Source organism: Schistocerca nitens, unplaced genomic scaffold (genome assembly GCF_023898315.1).
Source record: "Schistocerca nitens isolate TAMUIC-IGC-003100 unplaced genomic scaffold, iqSchNite1.1 HiC_scaffold_487, whole genome shotgun sequence".
Classification (NCBI taxonomy): domain Eukaryota; kingdom Metazoa; phylum Arthropoda; class Insecta; order Orthoptera; family Acrididae; genus Schistocerca; species Schistocerca nitens.
The window spans coordinates 65,742-81,222 of NW_026046020.1; positions in this window are offsets into that span (position 1 = coordinate 65,742).

A 15,481-nucleotide genomic window follows, 5' to 3' on the forward strand; every position below is an offset into this window, starting at 1 on the left:
AGTCTGTCATAAGGCATACGGGATGATACACAGACTCTTCCCGTTACTGAAGGGCCCCGGCCTTTCGACACAATCCAAGCTGCTTATCTGGACGTCCTGCGTCCTGTCACTCCTGCTATATGGCTGTGAACTGTGGGGCCTAGCAGCTGACACCCACGTTCTCCAGGCCCAGGTGGTACAAAGTAAATCACTCAGGATCATTCTAAACGCTCCACGTTATGTCTCCAACCACGACATCCGCCGCCTTCTCCACATTCCGCCGCTCATACAACAAATTCGCCTTCGTGCCATGAACACCCTTACCTTTCTCGAAAACTCACCTCACGATCACCTTACAGTTCTCTGTCGTGCTGTTGGAGACATCCCATACCCTCATCCGACGCTGATACTTCAGCGCCGGTATCGTCCCAACTGACGGTATCAACTCAGTTGGGTCTCTGCTGATGTGTTTGATCACTCCTTTTTTCTACTTCTAACGTCATATCACATAAAAACGCCATCTCGTACCTAATATTCATTCTGAAGGCAGGCCCAAAGCGATCCTTCAATACTTAAGGACGAAAGTCCAGTCAAGTTAGCGGTGGTGGTGGTGGTGCGGCGGGTGCCACTGTGTGGGGAGACGCTGACTAGAGCGGAGCGCTTGCTGCTTGTTGTTGTACGTTCGAGATGCCGCCCAAGACTAGCGGGAAGGCCGCCAAGAAGGCCGGCAAGGCGCAGAAGAACATTTCGAAGGGCGACAAGAAGAAGAAGCGCAAGAGGAAGGAGAGCTATGCCATCTACATCTACAAGGTGCTGAAGCAGGTGCACCCCGACACGGGCATCTCGTCGAAGGCGATGAGCATCATGAACAGCTTCGTGAACGACATTTTCGAGCGCATTGCGGCCGAGGCGTCTCGCCTGGCGCACTACAACAAGCGCTCGACCATCACGTCCCGCGAGATCCAGACGGCTGTGCGGCTCTTGCTGCCTGGCGAGCTGGCCAAGCACGCCGTGAGCGAGGGCACGAAGGCGGTGACCAAGTACACGAGCTCCAAGTAAGGAGGGGAGGTTGTTACTTCGGCTCTTGGAAGGAAGGAAGCTCCCTCCGTTGCGAGAGCGGCAAAACGGCCCTTTTCAGGGCCACCAAATTGCCTTTGCGGGAAGAGCGGAATTGTTTGTGTGTGTGTGTGTGTGTGTGTGTGTGTGTGTGTGTGTGAGAGGGGGGCGGCATAGCTACCCGGTTTGGTTGTGGTTGCGAGGCAGCTGGTGGTGTGGTCTCGAATGTGGTTGTGGTTACTGGGGTACGGCCGCGAGGGTTTGGTTGCCGCCGGTGTGACGTGGAATGCGTGCACGAGTCCTGGCGTGGTTGTTTGTCGACACATAGATAGATAGATAGATAGATAGATAGATAGATAGGAGGTGTTGGTGCTGTCTGTGGCGCTGATTCATTTCTTTGTCTCCGTCTGCCCGGTTAGTCACGTGACTGCAATTGAAAGTCCTCGCGATTGATTGATTGTTGGCTGTCACCGTTACGGCCGTCTGCGGGTGTCTGTTGTCACATCATACATGATGGCGAGGGTGAAATGTTGTGTTGCCGTCGACTATTCCCTTTGCTGTACGGCGCGTTGGTGTGTTGGTTGACGTTTTAAATGGACGTGTCGTACTATCATGCATATCCATTACGATGTCGCCAAGAAATGTACGGGCGGGTGGGGTAGGCGACACGCACGGTTGCCCTTGATTTGTGATGATAGCCGTTTCTTGCAGTTTGACTGATGATTGATTGGACTGTTGTGCGCACGCACGTCATTCAAGGTGCACGTGTGTTCGGTTGAGTACAGTAAGCGTGAGGCTATGGGCGTACACGCGTTTCGTTGGTCTGTGTCCCCCGGTGTGAAATGGCAGGTGTGTCGGTGATGTGATCCGATCCGGCGGCTCTGAGTAACTGTCAATATCGGCGCGATACACCGGCGTCATGGCAACGTGTCGGTGTGAACACCAGTCGCACTGTGGCACCGTCGGCGCCGCGAACGGTGACGAAAGGCTGACCTTTGATCGGTCGAGTGTCGTGTCTGGGCAGAACGTGTGGAATGAGCAAAACTGTTGGGGACGGAAACAATGGTGGAGGAGGGGAACGGAAAGTAATAAAACAAACAAACAAAATGGAGAAGCAATCACCGGAAAACGAAGCAGGGAAAAACGGAGAGGCGCTGTCTATAGCAGCGGAACGTTCCCGTGCATTGCAGCCGCACTGAGAGGCGTTTACGGCGCGGCTGCAAGTGTCGGCCGTGGCGACGGCTGAATTGCATTGCCTTCCCGGATGAAAAAAAAAGCGTTCGCCGACATGGCTCGGAGGAGGAATCTATGAGAATGCCTTGCCCTTGCCTGCCGTTTCGTGTGCCCTCCTGTTGTGTACGCTGTTGTTGTCCGGTGTAGCGAAGGGTGTGTATGTAGGGGTGGGTGGGTGTGTGTGTGTGTGTTTAGAAGGTCGATAGCTGCCGTCACGGCAGTCAAAGGTGTCGCGAAAAAGTGTGTTAGCCGTGGTTGGTTGGTTGGTTTGTGTGTTTTAAAGAGAAGGGACGAGAGAGAGAGAGAGAGTGAAAGTAGGTGGAGAGAGAGTGCGTTGCGTGTTGCCTAACTGCGTCCGCGAATATGGCAGTAGTTGGTGGTGGGCGTGCCCTTGCATGTGGCCCGGAAGGCGTGTCCGTTTCGCGGTAGTGGCACCGCTGCTGGCATATTCGGGAGATGGGAGGGGGCGCGAAAGGAGAAAGGAGACGCGGAGGCTTTAAAGACGGGGAGGGCGCGTGTGGGTGGCTCGCGCTGCGCTCGGCGGTTGTGTTTGTGCAACAAATGTGTTGCCGGGAGGGGACCGTTGTTGTGGTGCGGTTGTAGCCGCAGACGCGGCCGGCAGTGAACGTGAGACGACGGGTGCGGGCCGGGGCGGCGCATGTCGCCGGTGCCATGCCTTTTAAGAGCCGCGCGGTCGGGGGTGTGCGCACCGTGTGTCGTGTTGCGAGACGGCAGCATTTGTGCTGCGTGGCGTGGCGTGGCGTGGCGTGGCGTGGCGTGGCGTGGCGTGGCGTGGCGTGGGGGCGAGGAGAGCGAGCCGCGCGGTGTGCTTGGGCGCCGGAGAATGGCACACTGCGCCTGCCCGTTGAGGAGGCCGATGGCCGTGGTGTGGTGGAAATGGAGCGCGTCGGACGTGCACCAATGGGAAAGAGAAACAAAGCGGCGACAACGAACGAAAGGGGGAGGGAGGCCATTGTGTCACATGCGGCGGTGGGAGGAAAAAGAAAAAACAAAAACAAAACAAAAAAAAAAAACAAGAAACAAAGACGTAAGAAAGAGGAGAAACAACAAGGACAATGAGTCGTGCGTTCGCGAGGGGGGTGCGCGTGTCACTCCGGTACGCGCAGTGCGGGAATAGAGGCAGCGTCGGCACGGAGAAGCAAGCAAGCAAGCAAGCAAGGAAGGAAGGAAGGAAGGAAGGACGCACGCGCGCTGCGGCGTTTGGCGCGGTTTGCGGCTGGCGCCTTTGGTGGCAACGGCCAGGACAAGCAGCGGTGTATGGTGGTGTGCGGGGCGGACAGGGGCGGCGGCGGTGGTGGCCTGGGAGGAGGCGAGGCGAGGCGGCGCCGACGGTGGCGTGTGGTACGGCGAAAACGGGACGGACGGCGGATGTTGGAGAGGCGCCGCGCACGCAGACACATGGAAGGAAGGAACGAACGAACGCAAGGGAACAAATGGAGGGGGCGAATGTGGAGATGCGGGCAGGCGGTGGTGTTTGTGGGCATGTGGTGGGGAGAAGGGCGGGGGCGGGAGGACAGAGGCGAGGCGACTGCTTGCGTGCTCGCCCGCTCGCTCGCGTGTCTTTTGTTTTTGTGTTTGTGTTTCCATCGTTTGGTCGCCTTGGAGCCTGTCGGTCCCGTCCGTGTGTGGCCACGCTTCGGGCGCGTGTATGTTTGTACGTTTCGTTTGTTCGTCTTCTGCAGCAGAGGCGGTGCGCGGCAGTGGGAACGCCTGCCTGGCGGCTGGGACGGCCAGCAAATGCGGTTGGATGGGCGGCCACAGCACCGCACCTGTGCCCAAGGAGGCGACGCTGGCGGCGGGGCCCCCTCGGATGCGGCCGGCTGGGGCTGTGTGCGCTGCCGCCGCCGCCGCCGCTGCTGCTGGTGCAGCAGCAACGACGACGAACAACGAGTAAGCAAGAAGAGGACGAAGCGGATGGCTGGTGGGTGAGTGCATTTAGGCGGTCGACAAGGCAGTGCGTGATGTGGCGTTGTGACGGGGGTTTGCTCACGTGGCCTCGTTGTGTCGATGCGCAGGAAGATGAGATGCGGGCAGACGCAGACGCGTACAGAGAGACGAGCCCGGTCTGCAGCAGGATGTGGGGCGCGGCGCGCCGAGTGCAGAGCAGCGCGCGCCGCCTGGGCCGGGCTGGGCCCGCCCGGCGGCGGGCCGCGCTGTTGTCGCGGACGTGAGCGCCCCCTGGCGGGTGGTCGGAGGCGGCGCGGTGGACGTGTGTCCGGTTGGCCAGTGCACATTGCGAGTGGCTGGCTGGCGGTCGGCGGCGAGACGGGAGAGGAGGTATGTGTCGCGGGCGCCTTTGCTGCGCTGCGTCGTTGCGTGCCTGGGCGTGCGCCTGTCGACTGTGTGTGACTGTGTTGGGCGTTGTGCCACGTACGTGTGTGCTCGGCCGAAGGCGTCGGAAGAAAAAGAGAGAGAGAGACGGGCGGGGAAAGTGGGTCGGTGTGCGTGCGTCGCCCGTGATGCGATGATGTCGCGTCATGTCTTGTCTTTGCGAAACGGCTGCCGAGAGGTGTGTGGTGGCGAGCGGGAATGTGCGTTTGGTGGTTGCCGGCCGGCCGGCTGTTGTTGGTGGTTCCTCCTGTGGTTGTTTGTGCTGCTTTGATGGCAACGTGGAAGGACGCCGGTTTCCGTGCCTTGCGTGTGGTTGTGTCGACGGTGACTGGTTGGGGGTGTGCGCCGATGCACGTGCCATCATGTTGTCATGTTTGGGTCGTGAGTGTGTTTTTTGGCTGTGTTGTTGTGTACGGGAAGGGGGGGAGAGGCGGCGGCGGCGGGTGATAGTGCGTGCAGTAGTGCCGTTGCGACGGGCGTCGGGTGGAGCCGTGCGTAGTGGCGGTGGCGGAAAGGTGTAGGTTGCGGGAAGCGAGCCCGTCGCGTGTCGTTGTCGTCGTCGTCGTCGTCGTCGTCGACGGGGTCGCGTGCGCTGTGAATCGAGAGTGGCGGGAAAGGAGCAGCGTGCCGCTGTGTCGTGGTCGTTAGCAGAGGCCTGTGCTTGTCCGTTTGTTTTCTGTCGGACGCTTGGTGCGAGTTGTTTGTTTTGTTGCCGCCGCCGCGGTTGTTTTTGTTTGTCGGCTGTGCTGTGTCGGTGGGTCGGCGAGCTGTTTTGCGGTGCGTGAATGTGTTGGTGCAAAAGTGGCGGCGGCGTCATGGCTGCGACCGCGACGAGCCGCGGGCGCGCCATTGATGATGTTGAACACAGAGCGGCTGTGTGCAATGGGAGGCCTTGTGTACGGGTAGCGGTGTTGTCGTACGTGCATCCGGCCCGGTGCGGAAAGCGCCGTTGCGGTTGCGGGGTTGCCTCTGGTCGCGACGTGTGGTGCTCGGCTTTGTGGGTTTTGTGGTGCCCGTTTGGCCGGTGGGTGGTGTTTTTTGTGTGTTTTTGTTTTTGTTTTTTTTTTGTTGTGTGTGTGTGTGTGTGTGTGTGTGTGGTCGGTCTCTTTGGCGCTCGGTATATATCTGCCTCCTGCTCGGTCTTGCGGCGGTTTTGTCGACGTCGTCTGTAGTTTTTTTGCGGCTTGCCGACGACCGACCGACCGACCGACCGACCGACCGAACTACGACCTACCTGTGACAGCTACGTGTGGCGCCCGAAGGTGAACGTAACGTGACCTCGGCGCCCTTAGCCTAACCTAAGATGTCCGGCCGTAAGGTAGGTGCGGCCACCTGACGCCTCACGTCCGAACGCTTAACCTAACTTTGACGCCTAACCTAACTTTAACCCTTAACCTAACCCACGTCCAACCAACGTAACCTAACCTAACCCAAGCGACGCCAACCCTAACCTAAGGTGTTGTACAGTGCGAATGTCGAAGGCATGTTATAGTCGTAGGTGGAGAGCACTGCACGCAACAAGCGGCTACACGGGTAGCAGGGGTTGTGTGGCGTGGGCTGGGCGGTTTGTGTTAGGTTAGATGGCCTTGGGCAAGTACAGAAAGGGGGCAACAGCAGCCTCAACGGGTGCGGGGACCAAGCAGCAATCGGTATTGTTTGTCAACTGTCGAAGCTGCGTTGGTACAGTACCGGAACCGCAAGCGCTGACAGAGAAAGCACCGAAGCTCTGCAATCGTTATAAGGTACAGAAAGCTGGCTGACGCCAGGGATAAATTCTGCCGAAATTGTCACAAAGGTACGGACGGTGTTTTAGAAAGGCTCGATTGCATGCAACCGGTGGTGGTGTGTTCGTCGCTGTTTAGTAGTGGTTTTGATCCTGTAGTGAAGTAGAAGTGGGTGGTTCCTGTGAAATATTGTGGGTGGAGGTTACACTCAACAACCGAGCTAGGTTTAATAATAATTGGCTCCTTTGACCGACCTCCCGACGCAGCAGCATTAGTGGCAGAACAACGGAGAGACGGATTTGGAAACACATTTCACATACATTTTCCTCAGCATGTTAGGGTCTTAGGTGGAGATTTCAATGTACCCGATATAGACTGGGACACTCAGATGATGTTCAGGACGGGTGGTTGGGGGACAGAGAGCATCGAGTGACATTATACTGAGTGCACTGTCCGAAAAGTACCTCGAGCAAAATGAACAGAGAACCGACTCGTGGAGATGACATCGTGGACCTACTGATGACAAACAGACCCGAACGTGTTTCGACTCTGTATGTGCAGAACAGGGACGCAGTGATCATAAGGCCGTTGCAGGGAGGACGGTGTATCTGTTTGGCTAGCAAGAGTAATAGAAGGCAGATTTCCAGACGACCTGACAGATGAAAACGCAAATGCCTGTTCCGACACTGACAATGTTGAGTGTTCATGGAGAAAGTGCAAGGCAATGGTAAAAATGCGTTTTTAGACAGGTACGTGCCGAGTGTAGAACTGTGAGGGATGGGAAAAAAAACCCACCGTGGTATACTACTACAACAACAACAACGTTAGGAAACTATTGCGAAAGCAAAGAGAGCTTCACCCAAAGTTTAAAACGCAGCCAAAATCCTCCGAGACAAACGGGAAGCTAAACGATGTCAAAGTGAGCGTAAGGAGGGCTATGCGTGAAGCGTTCAGTGAATTCGAAAGTAGAACAAACCCTATGTACCGACCGACGTTGACAGAAAATGCTAGGACGTTGCGGTCTTGCGTTGAATCGGTAAGTGGCTCGAAACAGCATATCCAGACACTCCGGCATGGCGATGGCATTGAAACAGAGGATGACACGCGTAAAGCTGTGGTGAAATACCTAAGCACCTGTTTCCAAAGCTGTTTCACAGAGGACGGACCGCACTCTGCAGTTCCGTCTTCTAAATGCTCGCACGAACGAGAAACTGGCTGACATCGAAGTAAGTGTCCAAGGAGGAATGGGAAAGTCCGCCGGACCCGACGGGATTACCAATTCGCGATTCCTACACAGGGTACGCGAAACAACCTGCCCCCCTCCTAACAGCCGTGTACCGCAAGTCTCTGGAGAGGAAGGGAGGGTTCCAAATGATTGGAAAAGAGCACAGGTAGTCCCAGTCGTCGAGCAGATGCGCAAAACCATAGACCCATATCTCTGACGTCGATGTGTTGTAGAACATGTTGTTTGCTCGAGTATCATGTCGTTTGTGGAAACTCCAGAGTCTACTATGTAGGAATCAACATGGATTCCGGAAACAGCGATCGTGTGTGAGACCCGGCTCGCTTTATTTGCCCATGAGACCCAGAAAGCTCCCAGGTGGATGCCATTGTCCTTGACGTCCGGAAGGCGTTCGAGACAGCTCCGCACCGTCGCCTGATCAACGACGTAAGAGTCTACAGAATATCAGACCAACTGTGTGGCTGGATTGAAGAGATGTCAGCAGACGGAACACAGCATGTTGTTATCGATGGAGAGACAGACGTCTACAGACGTTAAAGTAACCCCTGGCGTGCCACGGGGGAGTGTTATGGGACCATTGCTTTTTCACAATTCACATCATATAAATGACCTAGTAGATAGTGGCGGACGTTCCATGCGTCGTTTCGCGGATGATGCTGTATGTAGTATACAGAGAGGTTGCAGGACGATCGGCAGCGGATAGGCACCCGGTGCAGGGGGAGTGGCAACTGTCCCCTTAACATAGACAAATGTAATGTATTGCGAATATACAGAAAGAAGGATCCTTTACTGTGTGATTGATTATATGATAGCGGGACAAACACTGGTAGCTGTGACGTCTGTAAAATATGTATCTGGGAGTAGGCGTGCGGAATGATTTGGAAGTGGAATGATGATCAGATAAAAGTAAATTGTTGGTAAGGCGGGTACCAGGTTGAGATGCATTGGGAGAATGCTTAGCAAAAACAAAAAAATGTAGTCCATCAACAAAGGAGGTGGCTTACAGAAACACGCGTTCGACCGACCCATACGTGAGTGTTGCCCACCAGTGTGGGACCCGTAGCAGGTCGGGTTGACGGAGGAAGATAGAGAAAGATCCAACGTTTTCGTCACAGGGGTATGTGGTAACCGTGATAGCGTTACGGAGATGGCTAAGTGGCAGACTCTGCAAGGGAGGCGCCCTGCATCGCGGTGTAGCTTGCTCGCCAGGTTTTTCTCGAGAGGGTGCGTTTCCGGATGAGGTATCGAACATATTGCTTCCCCGTACGTATATACCTCCCGAGGAGATCCCGAATGTAACAGTAGAGAGATTCGAGCGCGCACGGAGGCTTTCAGACAGTCGTTCTTCCCGCGTAACATACGCGACTGGAACGGCAAAGGGTGGTAATGACAGTGGCACGTAAAGTGCCCTCCGCCACACACCGTTGGGTGGCTTGCGGCGTACAAATGTAGGAGGTCGGCTGTCGTGTGTGCTTGAAGGCAGATGCGGTGTGTCTGTCGTTGCGGACGGCGGTCAGCCCCCCTCGCGTAAGCGGCGAGGGGCGGCGGCGCTCGGTTGGCCGGTGCCGATGTTGCGCAGGCGGCGCCCGTTTTCTTTGCGGCGGGCAATTTTGTGAGAAACGGGCGCGAATGTTGGCGGGCGAGGTGGCCCGACGGCTGCGGGCCGATCGGGAAACGGTGGGAGGGCGATGGGGCGGCGGAGGTGCGTTTGCACGGCCGGCATCGCCGCACGCCTCCGCTTGTGTGGCTGTGGCGGCGGCCGCGCTGGCCGGGCTGGCGCGGCGACGGTGTGGCAGTTTTGCCGAAGGTTTGGCCATTGTGGCGGGTCGTCGGCTGGGGCTGTGGGGGCGGCATGTGGGCGGGGGCGGCGATTCTCGGCGGGCCGAGCCAGGCTGTAGCGCGCGGTAGCTGCAGTTTGGCCGTGGTTTGCGGCGCTGCCGTGGCGACTGGTTGGCGACTGTGGTGTGGCCGTGTGTAGCCCCATCCTCGGTGGTTTGAACGGCGCGGGTGGTTGCGGCGCAGGTTTGGGGCTGGTCCGCACAGGCTGTCGGACGTTGGGCGGTAGCAAGCGCGGGAGGCGCGGCGCGGCGGCGCGCAGAGTGGCGGCCGCTCTCTCGGCCGTCCGCGCCCGCCCGCGACACTGGCTGGGCCTGGCGGCGCGGCGGCTATTCTCTGCCGCCGTGCTTGCCGCCTGCCGCTCTCGCTCTCGCTCTCGTGTGCGTACGCGCGTCGTCCGTCGAAATAATGGCAGATCAGGCGGCTACGAACGAGACTGCTGCGGCACCCGCCGCCACCGGCACGACGAAGAAGGCCAAGTCTGCGGCGTCTGCGAAGAAGCCGCGCGCCAAGCCTGCGCACCCGCGCACCTCTGAGATGGTGACGGCCGCCATCAAGAGTCTGAAGGAGCGCGGCGGCTCGTCGCTGCAGGCGATCAAGAAGTACATTGCCGCGCACTACAAGCTGGACGCGGAGAAGCTGGCGCCCTTTATCAAGAAGTACCTCAAGTCGGCCGTCGTGGCTGGCGAGCTGGTGCAGACGAAGGGGAAGGGCGCGTCCGGCTCTTTCAAGCTTGCCGGCGCCGGCGGCGGGGCGGCCGAGGGCGGCAAGGCCCGTGCCGGCGGTGCGAAGAAGAAGCGCGCCGCTCCGGCCAGCAAGGAGAAGAAGGGCGCCCGTGCGGCCGGCGCAAAGAAGGCTGGTGGCGTGAAGGCGGCGACCGGTCGGAAGGCGGGCGCCGCCAAGAAGGCGTCTGCGGCGTCGGCGGCTCCCGCGGGTGCGAAGAAGGCGGCTGCGGCCAAGCCGGCCAAGGCCAAGTCGCCGTCGAAGGCGAAGAAGGCCGCCAAGGTTCCGACGAAGAAGCCGAAGGCGCCGCGCCCGAAGAAGGCGACGACGCCGTCTAAGGCGAAGGCGTCGCCCAAGAAGAAGAAGTGAAGTGAAGTAAAGTAAAGAAAGGAAAGGGGAAGGGCTGGCGCTTGACCCCGTCGTCCCCCACCCCCCTCCCCCGCGTCGTCTAGTGGCGCGCGATGGCACGGCTGCGCGCGGCCCAAAACGGCCCTTCTCAGGGCCATCAGAGGACGTCGGGAAGGCGTTGATTGTCGTGCCTGGCGCGTTGTGTTGTGTTGTTTGGGTGGCCGTGCGTGCATGCGCCGGTGTGTGTGTGTGTGTGTGTGTGTGGTTGGTTGATGTTTGTGTGGCGTTTCTGTATGACCCTTGTGGGTACTGTTTGCGTGCCGTGGTGGATGGATTGTGGGGCCGGTGGCGGTAGGCGGCGGCGCGCGGTAGCGGAGCGGTTGTGGCCGTTTTTTTGTTTTGTGTTTTGTATTTTGTGCGGCGGCCGACGGTTGGTTTCTCATGTTTCTGGAGACTCTGCTTGCTTTGCGGATGGCGCGTCTTGTTTTTGTGTGTGTGTGTCCTCTGTCTCTGAAAGGGAGACGTTGAGACGTGGAAGTGGCCGGCGGGAATTGGGAAGGCGCGGTGGCGCCTCGGAGACGGCGGCGGCCAGCCACCCGTGGGTGACGTCGTCCGGCTGTTTGTTTGTGTGTGTGTGTGTGTGTGTGTGTACTGAAGGGGGTGGGGTGTTGATGACGTCGAATGTGATTGTTGGCGAGAGCGGCTGTGGACGGGAGGGTGGGAATTGTGGTGGTTGTTTTAACGGGGCTAGAGAGAGAGGCTGGGCGGCAAGACCGACAAAAGTTTTGCTCGCGACGGAGAGATGTTAGTGGCCCTGAAAAGGGCCGTTTTTGTGTTGCGCGCGTGCGGTGCCGTGCCGCGGCTAAGCGGTTTAGGCGCGCTCGCCGCGGATGCGGCGCGCGAGCTGGATGTCCTTGGGCATGATGGTGACGCGCTTGGCGTGGATTGCGCACAGGTTGGTGTCTTCGAAGAGGCCGACGAGGTAGGCCTCGCTGGCCTCCTGCAGGGCCATGACTGCGGAGCTCTGGAAGCGCAGGTCGGTCTTGAAGTCCTGGGCGATCTCGCGCACTAGGCGCTGGAACGGCAGCTTGCGGATGAGCAGCTCTGTGCTCTTCTGGTAGCGCCTGATTTCTCGCAGGGCGACGGTGCCCGGCCTGTAGCGGTGGGGCTTCTTGACGCCGCCGGTGGCGGGCGCGCTCTTCCTCGCCGCCTTGGTGGCGAGCTGTTTGCGCGGCGCCTTTCCGCCGGTGGACTTGCGGGCCGTTTGCTTTGTGCGGGCCATAGCGGTTAGCGGTGCGTGCGGTAGCGAAGCGTCCGGTGCTGCCTTGACAACGGGCCCGCGCGGTTTTTTTTTTTTTTTTTTTTTTTTTTTTTTTTTTTTTTTTTTTTTTTTTTTTTGGCACATTTCATTCCCTCCCTGATGGAGAGGGCGGGCCTTTTTAGAGCTTGCTGGTTGCTCTTTTTCGGCCGATGGTGTTCAGTACATTTTTTGCTTTTTGGATGTCATTTGCTTGCAATTGTGCCAAGCTTTGTTATTCTGGTAATATGTAAAGTTAACATTGTCATTTTTGAACAGTATTGGGTTTAAATTATTTTGACATTCAAGAGACATTTATGTAGTTATCATGGAAGACATATAGTAAGAATTTAGTGATATAATTAGTACATAATGAGAACATATAATTTTAGGAAAGACATATAAATTTAAAAGGAAAGAAAAAACATTTAAATTTAAGAAGAACATATAATTTTAGGAGGACATATAAAAACATATAAATCTTAAATAAATAAATTTAGGTATACATATATTTAAGGTGGCGATATGTATTTAGGAGGGAAGTGTAACTACTCAGGTTTACGTGTTATTGCTTGTTATTGTTATTGTGTATGTGGCCGTTGCGTGCGTTGTGTGTGTGTGTGTGTGTGTAGGGTCGTTGCCTACATCCTGGCGTCGAGATGGGGGGGAGTGAGGGTGCCGCTTACGAGTGGGGTCATGGTGGGAGCAAGGTCGGGGAATTGGGAGGTCGTGTTTTGTGCCACTGTACGCGCTGGATGGATGTATTTGAATTTAGGGCGCCTCCTTTCCGGGATTTCAGAGGTCAATAAGTCTTCCATATCTGGTCGTTTCGTCAGTATGTGTCTGCCGTAGTTGGCGCGTAGTTTCGTTAGTCGAGTTTGTAGTGGTTCTATGTTGGTGATGTCATACACGTCGTTGCTCGGCGTCTGGGGGGGGAGTTTGGTGATGCTGCGAAGTAGTCTTCTTTCAGTTCTGTAGAGTCTGTCCGCCTGGCTCTTCGCCAGACCAGCCAGGGGTGCGGCTGCATACTCCATGACCGGCCTGACGAAGGTCTTGTATGTGTGCAGGGCCGTCTCCAGGCGGCAGCCATGGAGGCGACCCTGCACCTGTCGTATGAGTCCTTGTCTTTTTCTTGTTCTGTTGAGGAGGTAGTTGATGTGCGTCTGCCAGTTTAGATGCTTGTCTAGGAACACGCCTAAGTATTTTGCGGAGTTAGTAAGCGTCAGTGGCGTGTTCCATAGTGTTAGTTGCAAGTCGCCAGTGTTTTGGTTCCTGTTCTTGGTTCGGTGTCTGTGTTGGAAGAATATGGTCTGTGTTTTGGTCGGGTTGGGTCGGATTCGCCACTGCGTCATCCAGGTCTGAAGTTTTTGTAGGTAGTCCGTCGTTTTCCGTTGTATGGTCCTGGTGTTTGGGGCAGTGCACCAATATGCAGTGTCGTCTGCATATAGTGCGACTGTCTCGTCTGTTGTCGCTGTGGTGGGGATGTCTGCTGTGTACAGCGCGTACAGGGTCGGGGACAGGATGCCTCCTTGTGGGACACCTGCCTGTGGCGTGAACGGTTCGGAATGTTGGTCCCCTACATGGATCCTGCATACTCTGTTGCTAAGGTAGGCTTTTATGATTTTAATGAATTTAATGGGGAGTCCTAGTCGGCTTAGTTTGAGGAGGAGCCCTTGATGCCACAGCTTGTCGAATGCACGCTCGATGTCTAGGAATACCGCGAGCGTGCATCGTCCGTCGTTGAATCCCTTAGTAATGCTGTTAGTAAGTTTAAAGAGAGGGTCATTCGTCGAGTGGTTGGGTCTGAAGCCTGCCTGGATTGTCGGGGGTAGTCCTTTGTCTTCTGTGAATTTTCTAAGTCTGTTCGCTAATATGCGTTCGTATGTCTTCCCTATAACGTCCAGCAGAGAGATTGGTCTGTATGAGCGGGGGTCAGTCTTCGGTTTGTCAGGCTTGAGGATCATAATTGTTTTACTCGTCTTCCAGTTGGTCGGTAACGTTTCATAGGTGAGGCAATAATTGAAGATTATGGAGAGAATGGGGATGAGGATGTGGGGGGGGGCTTTCTGTAGGTGCAGTCGTCGGATTTCGTTTTGTCCAGGAGCGGAGTTACGTCCTGTGTGGATGGCTTCGGCTATTTCAGTGTTGGTTATTTCCTTGGTTAGGTTGTGTTCGTTCTCTGTGTCCACTGTTGCTGTGGTGAGTATTCGATTTAGTTGTAGTTCCACTGTACGTCTGTGTACTTCGTCAAAGAGATTGTCATTGGGGAAGGAGTATACCTCCTGCAGTACCTGTTTGAAGATGGTCGCCTGTTCACGTTTGTCTGTTGTCGGTTCGTTGTTTGTTATTAAGGTAAGTTCAGTAGTTCGTCGTTGTCCCGTTAGTGTCCTGAATTTTTTCCAGAATTTGCCTCCACTCCTGTAGTCTAGTTGTTTGCAGGTGTCGTCCCACTGTGTTTGTCTATGTGTGGATATTATGTTCCTGACTCTGTTGTTTAGTCTGTTCCAAAGTCGTCTTAGATCTGGGTTGTTCGTACGTCTAATCTCTCTGTGTAGTCGTTTCTTTTGTTGTATTAGCTGTAGGGCCTCACGGGGGATGGATGGTCTCCAGTTATTTATGATTTTCGTCGGTATTGCTTCGTCGGTGGCTTGTTTGATTGCGTCTTCAAGGCGTCTGGTCACTAATAGTAGGTCGTTTTCGTCAGTGATGCTCACTGGGAAGTTTAATTGGTCTGTGATGACTTCGCAATATCGTTCCCAATTTGCATTTGCGTAGTTGCGGATGGTACGTCTGGTGGGAGGGGGGTCTGGAGGGTTGAGTGCCTCTGTGGAGAAGGTGAGTGGTAGGTGGTCGCTCGTTATCGGATTGCCGATCTTTGGGGAGGTGATGGTGTCCGTCAGTGTGGGGCTAAACAGGATGTGGTCGGGGGCAGACTGTCCGTTGTGCCCTATGAAGGTGTAGTCATAGATGGGAAGGCGGTCTATTGGTTGAGTGGCTAGGATGTCGAAGAGTGTGCGTCCGTTTTGGTTATCTGTCCAGTCTCCGAGTTGGGGGTGTCTGGCGTTGAGGTCGGATAGGAGAATGAATTTGTCTAAGGTTTGCAGGTGTTGTAGGAATTGGAGTGGGAGGGGACTGTCGGGGGGGTTGTATAGGCATGCCACTGAGATTGAACGTCTGTTAGTTCCCCTGATTTTAACCACTATCGCCTCTAGGTTTTGTAGCGCTGGGGGGAGGGGGATTTCGGTGGCGGGTATCGAGTTTAGAACATACAGAGCTACGCCTCCCCTTCCGTCAGCCCTATCTTTACGGAAGCAGTTGTATTTAGGTATATTGCAATCCTTTCCCTCTTTCAGCCAGGTTTCGGCCACGCCCGCTACATGTATGTGGTCATTTATAAGTGTATGCATCAGCATAGTTCTTCTGTTTACTACCCCCCTCGCATTTACGAAGAGGAAGTTTGTGTGGGTGAGTGTGGTAGTGTTATCCATGTCTTTGTCTTGTAAGAGGTGTTGTCCTGCTGTTTTAACTTCTGGTGGGTGGGCGGGGTGTGTGGTGAGTGTCGTCGGGAGTCCTATTTTGTGTGTTTGCTGGTGGTCCGTTTAGTGTGTTGTCGTGTGTGCTGAGGAGTCTTGTTTGTGGGTGCCACTGGTCTTTAACGGTGATGTGCAGCCTGCATCCCGTCTGGGTGGC